The sequence below is a fragment of the Castor canadensis genome, chromosome 8 (assembly GCF_047511655.1).
Source record: "Castor canadensis chromosome 8, mCasCan1.hap1v2, whole genome shotgun sequence".
Taxonomy (NCBI): Eukaryota; Metazoa; Chordata; class Mammalia; order Rodentia; family Castoridae; genus Castor; species Castor canadensis.
The window spans coordinates 92,067,170-92,082,370 of NC_133393.1; the positions used below are offsets into that span (position 1 = coordinate 92,067,170).

Sequence of the window (15,201 nt, forward strand, 5' to 3'; positions counted from 1 at the left end):
GGCTCATCACTTTAGATTTCCACTTATTTTCTGGATCTGAGTCTTATGTTGAGTTTATCCTTAACTATAACTTCAGCCAATTCATTGACTTTATAAACTAACAGAGTAAGAGAAGCAAAAACAGCTACTAAGCCAGGGCTTAGGAAGAAATTTAGTGCACTAACCACCTGCATTGAAAAATAAATAAGGCTGGAAGCACTGTTGACTCATGCCTGTAATCCTGGCTTCTTGGGAGGCTGAGATCAGAAGATGACAGTTTAAGGCTAGCCCAGGCAAAAGTTTGCAAGATGCCATCTCAACCAAGCCACTTGAGAGTCAGAGATTGGAAGGAGCACAGTTCAAGCCGAGCCCTGACAAAAAAAGTTGGGGAAACCCTATTTCAAAGGAAAAAAGCTATGTGGGGTGGTGTGTGCCTGTCCTCACAGGAATGGCAGGAAGTGTAAAATAGGAGGATCACCATTCCAGGCCAGTCTGGGAAAAAATCAAGACCCTATCTTCAAAATAACCAGAGCAAAAAATGGCTGGAAGCATGACTCAAGTGGTCGAGCTCCTGTCTTGCAAGTTTGCAAGTGTTAAGCCTTGAGTTCAAACCCCAGTGCCACAAACAAACAAAAACAACAAAACATATCAATCAATAACCTAAACTTAAACTTTTAGAAAACAGTAAATCAGAATGAAAAAATTCTGAAGTATGCAAAGGGAAAAATGACAAGAGCAGAAGTATATGACATAGAAAATAAAACAGCACAGAAAGAGAATGTCAATTTAACCAAAAGCAGTTTCAGTCAAAATCAATATTTGATCAACTGCTACCCAAAGTAATAAGGAAAAATAATAGGAAAAAGGCACACCCATGAGCTTGAAAAATAAGAGAGGACTACAGATTATATAGCTTTACAGAGATTTAAAGAATGGTAAGGAAGTATTTGTGAACAGCAGTTCCAAAAAAATTGAGAACTTCATTGAGATGGCTATGTTTCTTAAAACCCATAAATTAGTAGGACTCACCGAAGATGAAATATATGCAACCTAAACGTCATACTTAGATGAGATTGTATTACTCCCCTTTCAAACTTTCCCAACTCCCATCCTACACAGCTTCATTGATGAATACCACCATCTAAATAAGAAGTAATACCAAATTAACAATTGCCAAGTCATTCTTGAGGCCTGCAATTCTTAGACTAAAACCAGAAAACTTTAGTAGAAAAGAAAACTAGAGTAAAACATTCTTCATGAGCATAGATGCATTTTGAAATTGTTGCCACATTAAACCTAACAATATATAAAAGGAAAAATGTATTATGACCAAAGCAGTCTCCTCTTAAAAATAGATATTTTGCTTTTCTATTGGAAATTTAATAATGGAAGTCATCATATGCACAGAATAACAAAGAAAACTTTGCTCATCATAGAAGATGAAGCAAAGCATTTAAATAAATCAACCAGTATTACTGATTCAAAATTCTCAGATGAATAGAAGTAGAATAAAATTTCTGCAAGCTGGTAAATAGAACAACACAAAAGCCCAAAACTAAAACAAACAAATCCTACAAATATTACACTTAATGGTGAAAGAGTTTCTTCATTTCTTCAGGTTGGCATTATGCTTAAGGTATGAGTTAGCTTGAAAAAGTAATAAAAATTTTAAGTAGGTATCCACTTTATGATCTTTATGATGAAAGAAGGAAAAGTCTTTGTCCACAAAAACTATGATCATTTGTACACAAAAAGTCCCCAGGAATTTACAAACAGCTTCTAAAACTAATAGGTGAACTTATAAAAGTTGTAGGATAAAAAGTGAACATGAGACAACCATTACTGTAAATTGCATTCCTCTTTATGTACAATAAAATTATAAAAATACCATATCCAATAATAAAAAAGTAAATTGCTTAAAGATATATTTGACAAAAATGTTTGCAGTACTTTTTCAATGAAAGCTAAAGGAAAACATGCTGAGAGAAACTAAAGAGAGATTTTCTGTCTATACCCAGTGTTAGTGAGGTTGTAGGGAAAATGAAACTTGCTTACATACTTATAAGAGATGTAAAATGTTGTGAACACATTGGAAAACAGTTTGGTAGTTTCTTTACAAAGTTAAGCATACACTTTGTATTAGGTTTTCATCACTGTGACAAAATTCCTGAGATAAACAACTTAAGGGGGAAAGATTTATATTGGCTCATGGTGTCAGAGATTACAATCCACCATCACTTGTCTCCATTGCTTCTGGGTTCCTGTGTGGGAAAGATGAACCTCATGGCAGGGAGCTGTAGTGGAGCAAAGTGTCTCACCTCATAATTTCTACCACTTGGAAATAATGCTATCAATTTATGAATATATCAACAGATTAATCCACCGCTGAGGTTAGAGCCCTCATGGTTCAACCACTTCCCAAAAGCTGGCAACGAAACCTTTAACACAAAAGTCTTTGTGTGACATTTCAAAGACTCTACTATACAGCACAGCAACTCCAGTTTAAGGTATTTGCCCAAGAGAAATGAAAGCATTTCTGTACCATATGACATAAAAAATATTCATAGTAACTTTATTTATAATAGTCCTAAAGTAGAAATACTTTCTTTCTAAAAAATAACTATTTGGGTTTAAGCAGAGATTGCAAATCTCCTTTAATGTTTACTATTGAACGGAGAATGTTAAAGTGAAATCTATTTCCTTAACTGAACATTGACGAGGTCTTTTCTGATTTACATTTGAAAAATTTGACATAAGCCAAACATTTATTCAAAGTTTAAGCTACATAAGTATATTGGGTCGTTTTCAGAAATTCGATCATTCAAAGACTTTTGATCCTTTCAAAAAGCTTAAGGCAAAGTGACTTGCTGAAGTAGCTTATGTGCTATTCACCCTTAAGTCCTAGAGATAAAATGTTAAATGCAGTCCTTCATTTAGTGAAGATTACAGTTTAGTAAAGATGACAGAAAACATACAAACAGGTAACATCATTTACGATAATATAATTTAGGAAAATGTGGACAAAAAAGCTGGTAAGTATAACAGATTTAGCAAGCTAAGGTGAGCTGCGGCTATTTTCATGGTACAATTGGGAAAACCTCATTGAGGCTTGCACAGTTTGAGATCTGAGTAGCATGAGGAAACTAGTCATGTGATGACTGAAGAAAAGACACCCCAGAAAGCCAGAAAAGCACCAAAACAAGTTAAATTTAATAGGAGACAAATTACTGAATTGCGTGGCACTTAGTGGCAAAGTGGTTCATAATGTTTCATTCAACATTTTAACAAACTCTACTTGTAGCCAAAGAAGTAGAAATGACCTTCAGAAACACCTGATGGGCTGCAGTCCAGAGCTTGCCTTCTTTGACAGCTTCCTGCTCCTGATTAGCTAATGCTTTGGTTGCCATGATGCTTAAGACTGCCTAGTTGTTACAAGCGTATAAGAACTGTTATGTTAGGTTGCAGTTTCTTTTCATATTAAATTAGATTACACTTTATTATGTACAGAGGCAACTTTAGGCCAAACTCAGTTTAACAACAGGAACTGCTGAAGCTTTGATTTGGGGATGAACTTGGGTGATCAGACAGATTATGATTTTTGCCTTTTCTTATTTGTATTTTATGAGAATTAAAAGGAGATTTTTGAACTAATTTGTAATTAGTTCAGGTAGTTCCTAAACATTTCACTCTATTTCCCTAATGGTAGAATATGATTAATATGATAATAATGTATTCAAAATCAAGAAACTGACATTAGAAAACTGCTATTAACTAGATTAAAGATCTTACTCAGATTTCACTTGTTTTACAACCAGAATCCATTTTGTATTCCAAGATTGCATTTTATACTCAATTGTTTTTTCTCCTTACTTTTCTCTAGTCTCTTCTCAATTCTTTCCTTTAGTTGCATTTTATGACTGAGAATTTTTTTATTGTTTTATTATTCATATGTGCATACAAGGCTTGGGTCATTTCTCCCCCCTGCCCCCACCCCCTCCCTTACCACCCACTCTGCGCCCTCCCTCTCCCCCCACCCCCTCAATACCCAGCAGAAACTATTTTGCCCTTATCTCTAATTTTGTTGTAGAGAGAGTATAAGCAATAATAGGAAGGAACAAGGGTTTTTGCTAGTTGAGATAAGGATAGCTATACAGGGCATTGACTCACATTGATTTCCTGTGTGTGTGTGTTACCTTCTAGGTTAATTCTTTTTGATCTAACTTTTCTCTAGTTCCTGGTCCCCTTTTCCTTTTTGAAGAATATTAGTTATTTTGTAGAAATCTTTCAGTTCGGTTCACTTCATCTTTTTACATGATTAGAATGATGTTATACATTGTCACAATTTCCACAGAAATGTGTTCTTTTCTAAGTGCATTGCACTGAAGTGTTCATGATGTCTTTGTACTAGTGATTTAAATTTTGCTCTCTTGGGTAGGGTGATGTCAGTCAGTTTACTACACTGTGACATTATATCTCCTTTTGCAGTTGCTAAATACTTAATAGAGAGTTTGCAGCAATGTAAATTCTGCTCCTCCTCAAATTTCTGTTCACAAATTTTAGATTTTATCTACAAAGAATTTTGTGTGGTATTCACCTCATGGTTGTTTTCTATTTCCCTCAAATTAATTTGTAATTTCACTGTAAGAGGTTATGTTTTTCCTCATTTCTTTATTCAGTCACTAATAAACAATTCGGGTTTATTTGTTTGATTTGATGTCATTGTGTATTTTGTTGCTCAAATGGGTCCCACTTCGGACACTGAGCTCCTTAAAATTAGCTTCTCTGTGTTTTTGCTGTTACTGCTGCAATGACAAACTGTTTTAAAATCACTTCCTTTCTTTCTCGCACTACAAGAAGTTCTAGTATTCTTTTGTATTTTCCTCCAGCCATGGAAACAACTATGTCTCCATGAAACAATAAGAAATCACAGAAGTGAAGTTTACTAATTTGGAACAACAACAGAAAGAATAAGTGTCTAATAGTGTAGCTACTGAGTCTGAGCAAACAACTCATAGTGAGTTGGTTATTTTCCTCAGATGCTTTTGAAATGTCTTACCACACTGTTGGACGATTCCTTACATTATCACCACCATACCAATTATCAGAGAAAAATGTATTTTTGTGGTGTTCTTATATATTTTGATTAACGTGGAAGTTAATAAACAGTCAAAGCTCAGAATACAAAGGGAAAATATGTAATTTTGTGTATGATACGGTTTATAAAATAAATGGAATGAACAAATTTGTGTAATTTTCATATCTAAACTTCATTCTCATATAAATCTCTGTTTAGATATTTACTTTCTGATGGCCCAGGGATAATTTTCCAATGGATCTTAAGCCTTTATAATCTCTAAATCTGCCAAAAAAGGATCAAAGACAGAATTGATTCACCTTCTTGAGGTAGGAAAGGTTTGGTGACTTCTGCACTTACATTCAGTTGTTGTTTTTCCTTACATTTTCCTAGTCTGTTCTTCAGTCTTTACTTGCATTTTGTGCAAGTAAAGAATATTTTTGAAGAACACTTATCAGATATTTTGTAGAAATCTTAATTTTACATGAAAACTGTGTATCAAACATATTTTTCAGCGTGTTAAGGGATTAAAAGCTTTATAATAGCATTTAGTGATGTATGTATACAGTGATATATAGCTCTATATAAATATACAATACATATTTTATATAAGAAAAATTTATATGAAACATTTCTTTCAGCATATTAAAGGATAATAAGCCTTTACAATAGTGATTAGTGATATTCTTATGCAGTGGTATAAAGTTCTCTCTACATATTTCATAGGTATGTGCAGTCTACTGTTTCATCTACTTTCATCTTTGTATATATAACTACACACACATTCTCTTTATACATTTTTGATTGATTTATGCAAAAAAAGATAAGATCCAGTGGATAATATTTTATCATATATTTGTAGTTTTAGGTAGAAAATATTACACCATACTCACACAATTAGAACTTAAAGTGGTAAAGTAAATAATCAAATTACATTTTTCCACTATGCGCATTCATACTTCTCATGGGTGGTCTTTTCTTATTCTCTGCCTAAGTGTAACCTAGAACAATTTTTATAAACTAATAGGCAACTCTTACAGCTCTGTGGTCCTTCACCAGAAGGACATGGAGGCTAAATATGAGAGCCATAATTCATTTGGAGGATGATTTTACTTTGGGGAAATGATTTATAACAAAATTTATTTGGAAAAGTTTGGGAAATTTCTTCCATATTCTTTAACCACAAATAAAACTTACCTTTTTCTCACCTTTTGGATGGCAATTATTTTTTTTTTGTCAAATGAACTTGAATGGGTCAAGTTTTTATTGTTATATTACATGTATAATGTCACTACTTATAATTATGTACAACTGTATCATATTTCACTAATCATTATTGGAAAGGCTTATTATCCTTTAATATCTTGACAGAAATATGTTTAATATAATTTTTTATATAAAATTATCATTTTGCTTAACAGATAAAATCATTACTAATAAAAAATACAACTTTGCTCTTATTTTTGATCTCTCATTTATTCATTCAGTAAACTCAATCATTTATAAATTCTTGTTTTGTCAAAGAATTACTTAGTGTAAATTTCAAAATATAAATTTTCTTTCGTGAATGGGATTTCTTGATTAATTACTTTTTAAGTTAGTATTTTAATTCTTTTAAAATTATTTATTCATTTATTCATATGTGTATACATTGTTTGGGACATTTCTTCCCCTTAACCCCCTCTCCTTCCCACATCCCTGTCTGCCCTCTTGTTCTCCAGTTTTGTAAAAGAGAAAACATAAGAGATAATAAGAAAGACAGCATTTTTGCTAGCTTAAGATAAAGATAGCTATGCAGAGAGATTCTTAGCATTGCTTCCATGCACATGTATATTACAACTCACATTGGTTCATCTCTTCAGTACTTTCCGGTCACCTTCCATAGTAATTCTTAACTAATATTTACGCCTTTGAGCCAGAAGATAAAAATTATCTTCAAATTATCTGAGTTAGTCAAGTCATTTTCAAGCAGAAACAAAAATTATCAATAACTTATTAAATCTGGAAGGTTAATTTAATTACTTTTTGAGAATATTACAATTTAATGAGCTTTGTGATATTGTAAGTACTTTAGTATTATTTCTCTGAATATAAAACCTGTTAACAAAAATTGTTATCTCTACATAATTTTTAATTTTTCACATTCACATTCAGCTTGTATACTTATTATCATTTGTGCTAGATAATTTATTCAGACATGAACAACCACAATTTCAATTAACAGTTAAATTTATATTATTTATACAGTGATTCAGATTATTCTATAACAGAATTTTTTTTAATTATTCATTTATTCACATGTGAATACATTATTTGGGTCATTTCTCCCTCCTGCCGCCATCCCCACCCTCTCCCCACTGCCCTCCCTTCCAGGCAGAACCTGTTCTGCACTTTTGTCTTCCGTTGAAGAGTAGAAATAAGCAATAATAAGAAAGACATAGCATTTTTGCTAGTTGAGATAAGGACAGCTATACAGAGAGATTCCTAGCATTGCTTTCATGTACAAATGTGTTAAAACCAAGGTTGATTCATCTCTAACTGATCTTTACACTGGTTCTTGATCCCCTTCTAGTGTTGATCTCTGTCACTTTAAGGTTTCTGTATTAATTCCTCTGGAGTGCTAACTTAAAACTCTGTAACTGTGGAGCATATTACAACTATTAAAATAGCAATGTACTTAATTCTTACACTTAACTTATGAAGTTTTAAACAAAGGACTATTTACTCCAAAAGTATAAATTGTTCATGTTATAATATCAAGAACATTTGAAACCTCTCTAATATATTCTACTACACAATCACTTTTCTTAACTTGTCAAAAATTCTCCTTTGTCCATGTTAAATAATTTTGGAAATCTTACCTTGATAAGGACAAAACATTTGTGACTATGATTAACTAGTTGCATATTATAAGATGAGAAAATAACAATATATGTAGATAAATGAGAAGAATCGTAATTTTTGAGTCAAAAAAGCATTACCTGATTAATATCTCTTCATATCTGCTGAAGGGATATATTAAAATGAAAATGCTGAAGAATTATATTCATAACTTAATTGGAGTGCATTATTTGAAAAAAAAACCTTTTTAACATTCAAGAAGATGGGATTCCGTGTATAAAGAGAAGTGCAGTATATTTTGACCAAATCTGTACAAATTTCTAGAAAACAACAGGAGCCTATTCTTGTGGGTAACTCATTTATTTGAAGTTAAAGAGAGGAATAGGTAAAGTTAAATACTATTTCTAGTTCAAATAACTAGAAACTAATTTGACTTGATGATCCAGTGTTATGTTGTAGTAAGTTTTTCTCAAGAAGATGGAGAAACAGCTAATATTGATTGGGTTTGTTAGGAACAAACAAGTTCAAGAACTGAACTTGAATTGATGTTTTAATAAAATGTAGTATGTTGATGGGCAGATCATGTATGTAGTATGACAGCACAATCAGTGATATTCCTTTGACTCAACTTTTCACTGAGAGCTAATTAATCTATATGCCTTCATTAAGTGGTCAGGACATTTACTGAGTCCTTGTCATCAGTGAAGAACAGTACTTACCATGAATACTGAGTATTGTCAAAAACTAAGAAAGAACTCTATGCAGGCTTTGGACTGCAGTAGGTACAGTTATCAGTATTCACTAGTGAAATGGGAAAAAACAAAAAATACAAACCAATAAAAAAGAAGAAAACAACTGAATTCAATTTAATTCTTATTCTTATAGTTCATACTTTTGTTTATGTTTGTGTTGTTGACTAATAAATTGAGTGTGAAGACGATATTTTTACAGTAAGTTACAAAAATTTATTTAAATTTACTTTAGATTTTTCTGTAAAATATGACAGGAGCCAATAACTTAAGAGAGAAAAATCAGAATACAAAGAATGAGAAAAGAAAATATAGACAAGTGAAAATGATGAAAAATAAGTACCAATATAGTTTAGGAGAAATTATTAAACTTGTCCCCAAGAAGCAGAACTTTTATTACTCTTAAAAGAAAATAATGTTGGCATTTTTGTTTTTCAAAATAAAGTATGTTGAAAAATTTAGTCTTTAAAAGTTTGCTTTTAATTGTTTGCTGGCCCTGGATTTATAGTTCAATAAACATTTAGAACCTTCAAATTTATTTCAATCTTTATTATTATTGCTGTTCTCTACCTTGACTTTCATGAAGTTAATGATGGGAAACCTAACGTCAGTGACAGAATTCATTCTTCTTGGATTGACAGATGATGTCATGCTTCAAGCTGTGCTTTTCCTTTTTCTGCTTCTAAATTTTTTTTTAAGTATCATGGGAAATCTGACCATCATCATTCTGACCCTACTGGATCAGCACCTCCAGACGCCTATGTATTTCTTCCTCCGAAATTTTGCAATTTTGGAAATATCTTTTACCTCTGTCTTTGTTCCCCAAACTCTAGTCAGTATTGGAACTGGAAACAAGACTATCTCTTTTGCTGCTTGCTTCACTCAGTATTTTTTTGCAATCCTTCTGGGAGCAACCGAATTTTACCTTTTAGCTGCCATGTCTTATGATCGCTATGTTGCCATTTGTAGACCCTTGCATTACACAGCTGTAATGAGCAAGAGACTTTGCATTCAACTTGTCCTAAGTTCCTGGCTCTCTGGTTTTGTGATTGTCATTGTGTCACATATAATGACTTGTCAGCTGCCTTTCTGTGCATCCAATGTCATCAGTCATTACTGTTGTGATTAGACTATATTATTGCATTTGTCCTGTGTAGACACATTTTGTACAAAGGATTCATTTTCTCTTTGCTGCAGTGACCCTAATCCTCACCTTGTTTCTGGTGATTCTTTCCTACACCTGCATTATCAGGACCATTCTGAGAATCCCTTCCATTCAACAGAGAAAAAAACCCTTTTCTACATGTTCCTCTCACATGATTGTGGTCTTACTTTCTTATGGAAGCTGTATCTTCATGTATATAAATCCTTCTGTCAAGGATGCAAAAAATTTTAGTAAGAGGGTGGCTGTTTTAAACACCTCCATTGCCCCTGTGTTGAACCCCTTCATCTACACTCTAAGGAAAAAGCAAGTGAAAATAGCCTTCAAAGATATGGTAAGTAAAATGACAACTTTTTTTAAAAAGTGAAACTCTTTGAGGCTCATTATTTTTAAAATAAATGTTTAGAATACCAGAGTTGTAATATGCAATTTTAATATATTTTCTACATTTTATTATTAGTATTCTTATGTGTATACTGGCACAGTAAAAGTACTTTTTCATTGAGACATTTTTCATTTTACTCTCCTTAAACATATCCAGATGTATTGTATTTCTTGTGTGGGATGTAGCAGAATATTTCTCCCCCATTTCTCCCTACCTTATCCTGTTATACAAAAATAAATTATTGCTAAAATTTGAAATAATTCTATATATATGTACATATATGTTTGTATGTATATATAGATATATATACATATGTGTATCCAGATGTGCATGTGTGTCCTCTAACCCTTCATTGTTATTTTTCTTTATTTAGACATCACTTTTAAAGAAAAGACTTGAGTAAAGTCAGAATTGATATTTCTATTCCAATCCTTTAAACATTTACATGAAGTAATATAAGTCCTAGAGATTTACCAAACTTTTATTATAGTCTGTAGGTAGTGCCAAATTTGTATTTTGAATTCTATATTTTTCAATTGAGTAATAATGGATAATTCAATACATAGTAGAGACATTGATAGAGTGTTGCAGTAAACTGTAGAAGAATTAATTGATTTAAAATGTATTATTTGTCAATTCCTGTATAATTATCCTTAGTTTTTCAATGTCATCTAAATATCTAACATACAGTTGATGTTAGTTGATTTGTTACTTTGTGATGTAGACAGATGGGTAATTGAGTCATGAGTTCATTCATACATTTATTTATTGTTTTAAATACCATAATCAGTATATTAATTATATCCACTAAAACATTCTCTCACTGTGTGGTTGCTCAGTTTTAAAACACAGATTTAGGTATTAAGTACAGTTATGAATTTTAATAATAGAGATTATTCTTTTAAAACACACAATTACATGTATACACAAACACACATTTTGAAAACCAAGTCAGAGTGGCCTATTTAGTACATGCTATATTAATGCATTGAAATATCACAATGGGCCTGATTAATACTTATAATTAATCCTTATTAGCAAAAATAAATTTAACTGAGCTTACACTTTTATCTGGAGGAAAACTAGTAGATAATAAAAATTGCAGAAAAGATGATTACTATTGAAGTCTATCAGCCTGTTTACCCAGAGATCTTTAGTCTATAAACAATAATAAATGTTATTCAAGATTATATGTAAGCTACATTTCAGCTTACAAATTAAGAAAATATTAAAATGGTGATTACAGGTTACTATTATTTTGCCTATGAATATTGTGTCTTTGAGTCTTTAAAAATTAGCAATATGTATATAAAAGATTATGTTATTATTCATGAGATCAAATAAATAATATATTTCATTGTGGGAATGTTTGAGTTAATTTTAACATTTCTATATGGCTCTAGAATTTTTCTCAAATGTGTTTTATTTTGACAATATCTTGGAAGCTCTTCTTTGCAAAGTTGTTTCTGTTAGAGCTCTGAAGTGCTAACAATTATGACAGGAAAAGTCAAGTGTAAGCCAATAGAACTACTTGTAATAAAAAATAGTGCATCAAATATATAGCACTCAGGGAGAAACTGCAGAGAGTTAATATCACTATCAAGTACATGAAAGGCATAGATGTGATTCTTCCATTCATTTCTGCATTCAGCTCGCAAAGTGGCCTACACAGAAAACCAGTAAATCCTTCAGGGCGACAGTAAATTGTCATAAACTTAATCAGGTGTTGGCTTCCCTTGAGGCTCATGCTCAAATTTTGGCTTTGCGGCAGGAAAAAGTCAATACTTCCTACTGGAAGCTCTATATGAATGTCTTTAAATCTGTATCTGTTATTTTTAAATACCATGAGTAGCAGCTAGCATTCAGATGGAAAGGTCAACACAGCAATGCATTGCCCCACCCTACCACAGGTGCCCTTCAACTCCAGTATTATGTCATAATCTAATCTTAGGAGAACTAATTGCCTTTCTCTTCATCAGAACATCACCCTATTCCACTTGATTGATGATTGTATACTGAGTAAGACCTTGTGAGCAGGAAGTGGCAAGAAATTTAGCACATTTGTAAAGATACATATTAGCCAAAGGTGGAGAATAACTAAGTAAAATTAAAGGACTTGTCACTTCAGTGAAATTTCTACAGATATCTTGCTCTGCAAGATGTTAAAATCACTTAAAAACTGAAGTACAAGTTATTATATATGGTCCCTCCTACTATTAAGAAAGTGCTACACCACCCATTGGGCCCCTTTTTATCTGGAGCCATGAATACCACAATTTGACTCTCCTATTTGTGCTGCCTTGACTAAGAGAAGTCTCCCTCAGGTACAAACTTCTGTCAAGCATATTTATGCCATGTGGACCTCATGATCCAGCAGAATTGATGTTGCATGAGTTGCAGTGGCAAATAGGCATGCTGTATGTATACTTTTTCAGTTCCTTATAGGTGAATCACAGTACAGAGATTTAGCATTTTGAGAAAGTCATGCCATCTTCTGTTGAAACTTATCCTTCTTTTCAAAACCTAATTTTGGGTTGTTATTGGGACTTGGTACAGAATGAATGTTTAACCAAGTTACCATGCTACTTACCCAGATTGAACCGGATGTGGTCTAATTCTCCTAGTCGTGCAGTATTCCATCATTGGATGGAAATAACATTGTGTCCCCTGAGTAATCAAGAGATGAATATGCACATTGAGACAGGCATTGGCAAGGTCAGAGGATACACTAAGCTTAGAGAACAGGTGAGTCAGATCCGTATGGTACCAGCTATTGCACTGCTAATTCTTTTTCAATTCATATTTATGACTTTATGGGAAATCATTTGTGGCTCAAATGTCTAATGGAGGTATATTCATGATGACAGTGATGGAGGCTATGTGTGGCCACAACAGCATGGACTCTGCTCAAGTCTGGGCTAGCTACTGTTGCTGCTTAAAGTCAAGCTTAGAAGAAACACACACTAACACTGCACTCATGATATGGCACAGTTTTGAAGGAAAACATACCAAACATTTACTTCATTCACTTGGTAGCAAGTTCACAACATTGGGTCCCCACTACCTTACATGTATCAGATATTGATCTTGATTGGAATTTATAAATACTCTAGTCATAAGCCTTCCTTCCATGCTTGTAGGACCTCAGATATCAAACTATCAGTGTCTGTTAGAAGCTTTACAGAATGGCTGACCCATAGAAGTAGGATCCAACACAATATTTCATTGGACCAGGGCCCATTTTCATGAAGGAAATTTAGTATTAGTTTTATGACTATAATCAATACAAGCAAATGACCTAATAAAATAATGGAATGGCCAATGAAGTCACAATTGTGGGGCCAGAGATGATAACCTGGATGAATGGGGCATCATTCTGCAGGATGATTTGTCCAAAAATCATCTGGCTGAATCCTTTTGCTGTACTCAGACAGACATCATGTGTAAGTGAGGACAAGCTCCTCCAGTTACTCCAGGCCACTGGCAAGTTTCTGTGAAGAGCATCTGTGGATTATAGTACACAGCAGCAGGTGGTAACTTTTAGCACAGTGCTTCTGATATATTTCAATATCCCTTTTAATTGGATAACTATATATAGCCCCTAATCATTACACTATTTATTTTTGAAGAGAAACAAAAAAAAGTAAATCGTTTGAGTTTTGAGTGGATCTTGACTTGGCAATAGATTTGGAAGTAATAGCAAATGAAAGACCAAATTCATGTATGTGACTAATTAACACAAAGAAAATTGCCCTGCTAGAAAATACAGATATTGCATTGCAGAATCTGGCCAATAAGACAAGTGTTCTTGCATCCTAAGGAAGGATAAGTGGGGCAAAGAATACAGCAGAAGCAGATATGGCAGAGATAGCCTTATTTACAAAGGAGATACATATAACAGCATGTAAACATTCTAAGCCCAAGATGAACAGATATGATGTCATTGGTGGGAGAACAAATGTAACTTTGAATTTCAATTTGTAAATATAGAAATATTTATTTCAATGGCATTCTCATAACCAGCAGGGAAAATATTAATTGACAAGTGGTATGGGAAGCAAATTTTTTTCTAATTTTTCATTTTCTCTCTTTATTATGTTTGCTGATAGAGTCGCTCAAGTGATATAGTCCAATCATTACATCACTTAGATCTAGTTGATTCATATAATATGCCATGAAAGTAACTTCTTCAATTCTTTAGGATCTGTTTTCCTAGGATAACTCAAAGGAGACAAGATAAAAACCTTTGCTACCACAGACAAGAAAAGTCTGGAAAGTCATCAACAGTTGTGAAGTACAGTGGAGCAAGGAGAACATTTATTAGAGAGAAATATTAGATATGAGCTTTTAAGTTGTTAGTGTAGACAATCCAACCTGAAATTATAAGAGTGCTTAGTTTTTGCCATGGTTCAATATAAGAAATCACATTAAGTCTTTGGTGTTCATACTTTCTTAGTCCTTTTCTTGGCTCTAATTTTCTGGCTTCAGAGTCAAGTAAACATGCTCTGCTGAATGATTTCCTAGAAGAACCAATCTTATTTTTTCACAGCTCTAATTATAGTGGAAAAGTATGAGCTCACTAATGTGTAGATTTATTTAATTGACCTTTTTTTCTTTTTTCTTTTCTCAAATGAATTTGTTCACCTCCCCAATTCTAATTGGATTCTGTTTATAGACATGGTCCTTTGACAAGTCTCTTATAGAAACACAACCATCAACTATTCGCAATAACCAACAATAATTAGAGAGTCTAATGCTGTGATTGACTAACAGTGGTTTATAGACCTGTCCAAGAATGAAATTATTCTACCAAAAAAATGAATAAAAAATGAGAATGAGAGAGAGAGAGAATGAGGAGAGAATTATGAAACTATCCTAGGCATAGAGAAATAATTATCCTCTTCAAGGCAGTTGACTATGTACCAGGCCATTTGCTAAAAGTGTAAAAAGCATCCATAAGGTATATAATTGCCACATTACAGAGTTTTCCAGCTACAAATCAGATAAGACT

The 15,201-nt window shown here is 32.9% G+C and overlaps 1 pseudogene; it reads left to right on the forward strand.

Annotated features, from left to right (window-relative positions):
- Positions 1-9,235: 9,235 nt before the first annotated feature.
- On the forward strand, positions 9,236-10,172 carry LOC109679739 (olfactory receptor 2AP1-like; annotated as a pseudogene).
- Positions 10,173-15,201: the final 5,029 nt, after the last annotated feature.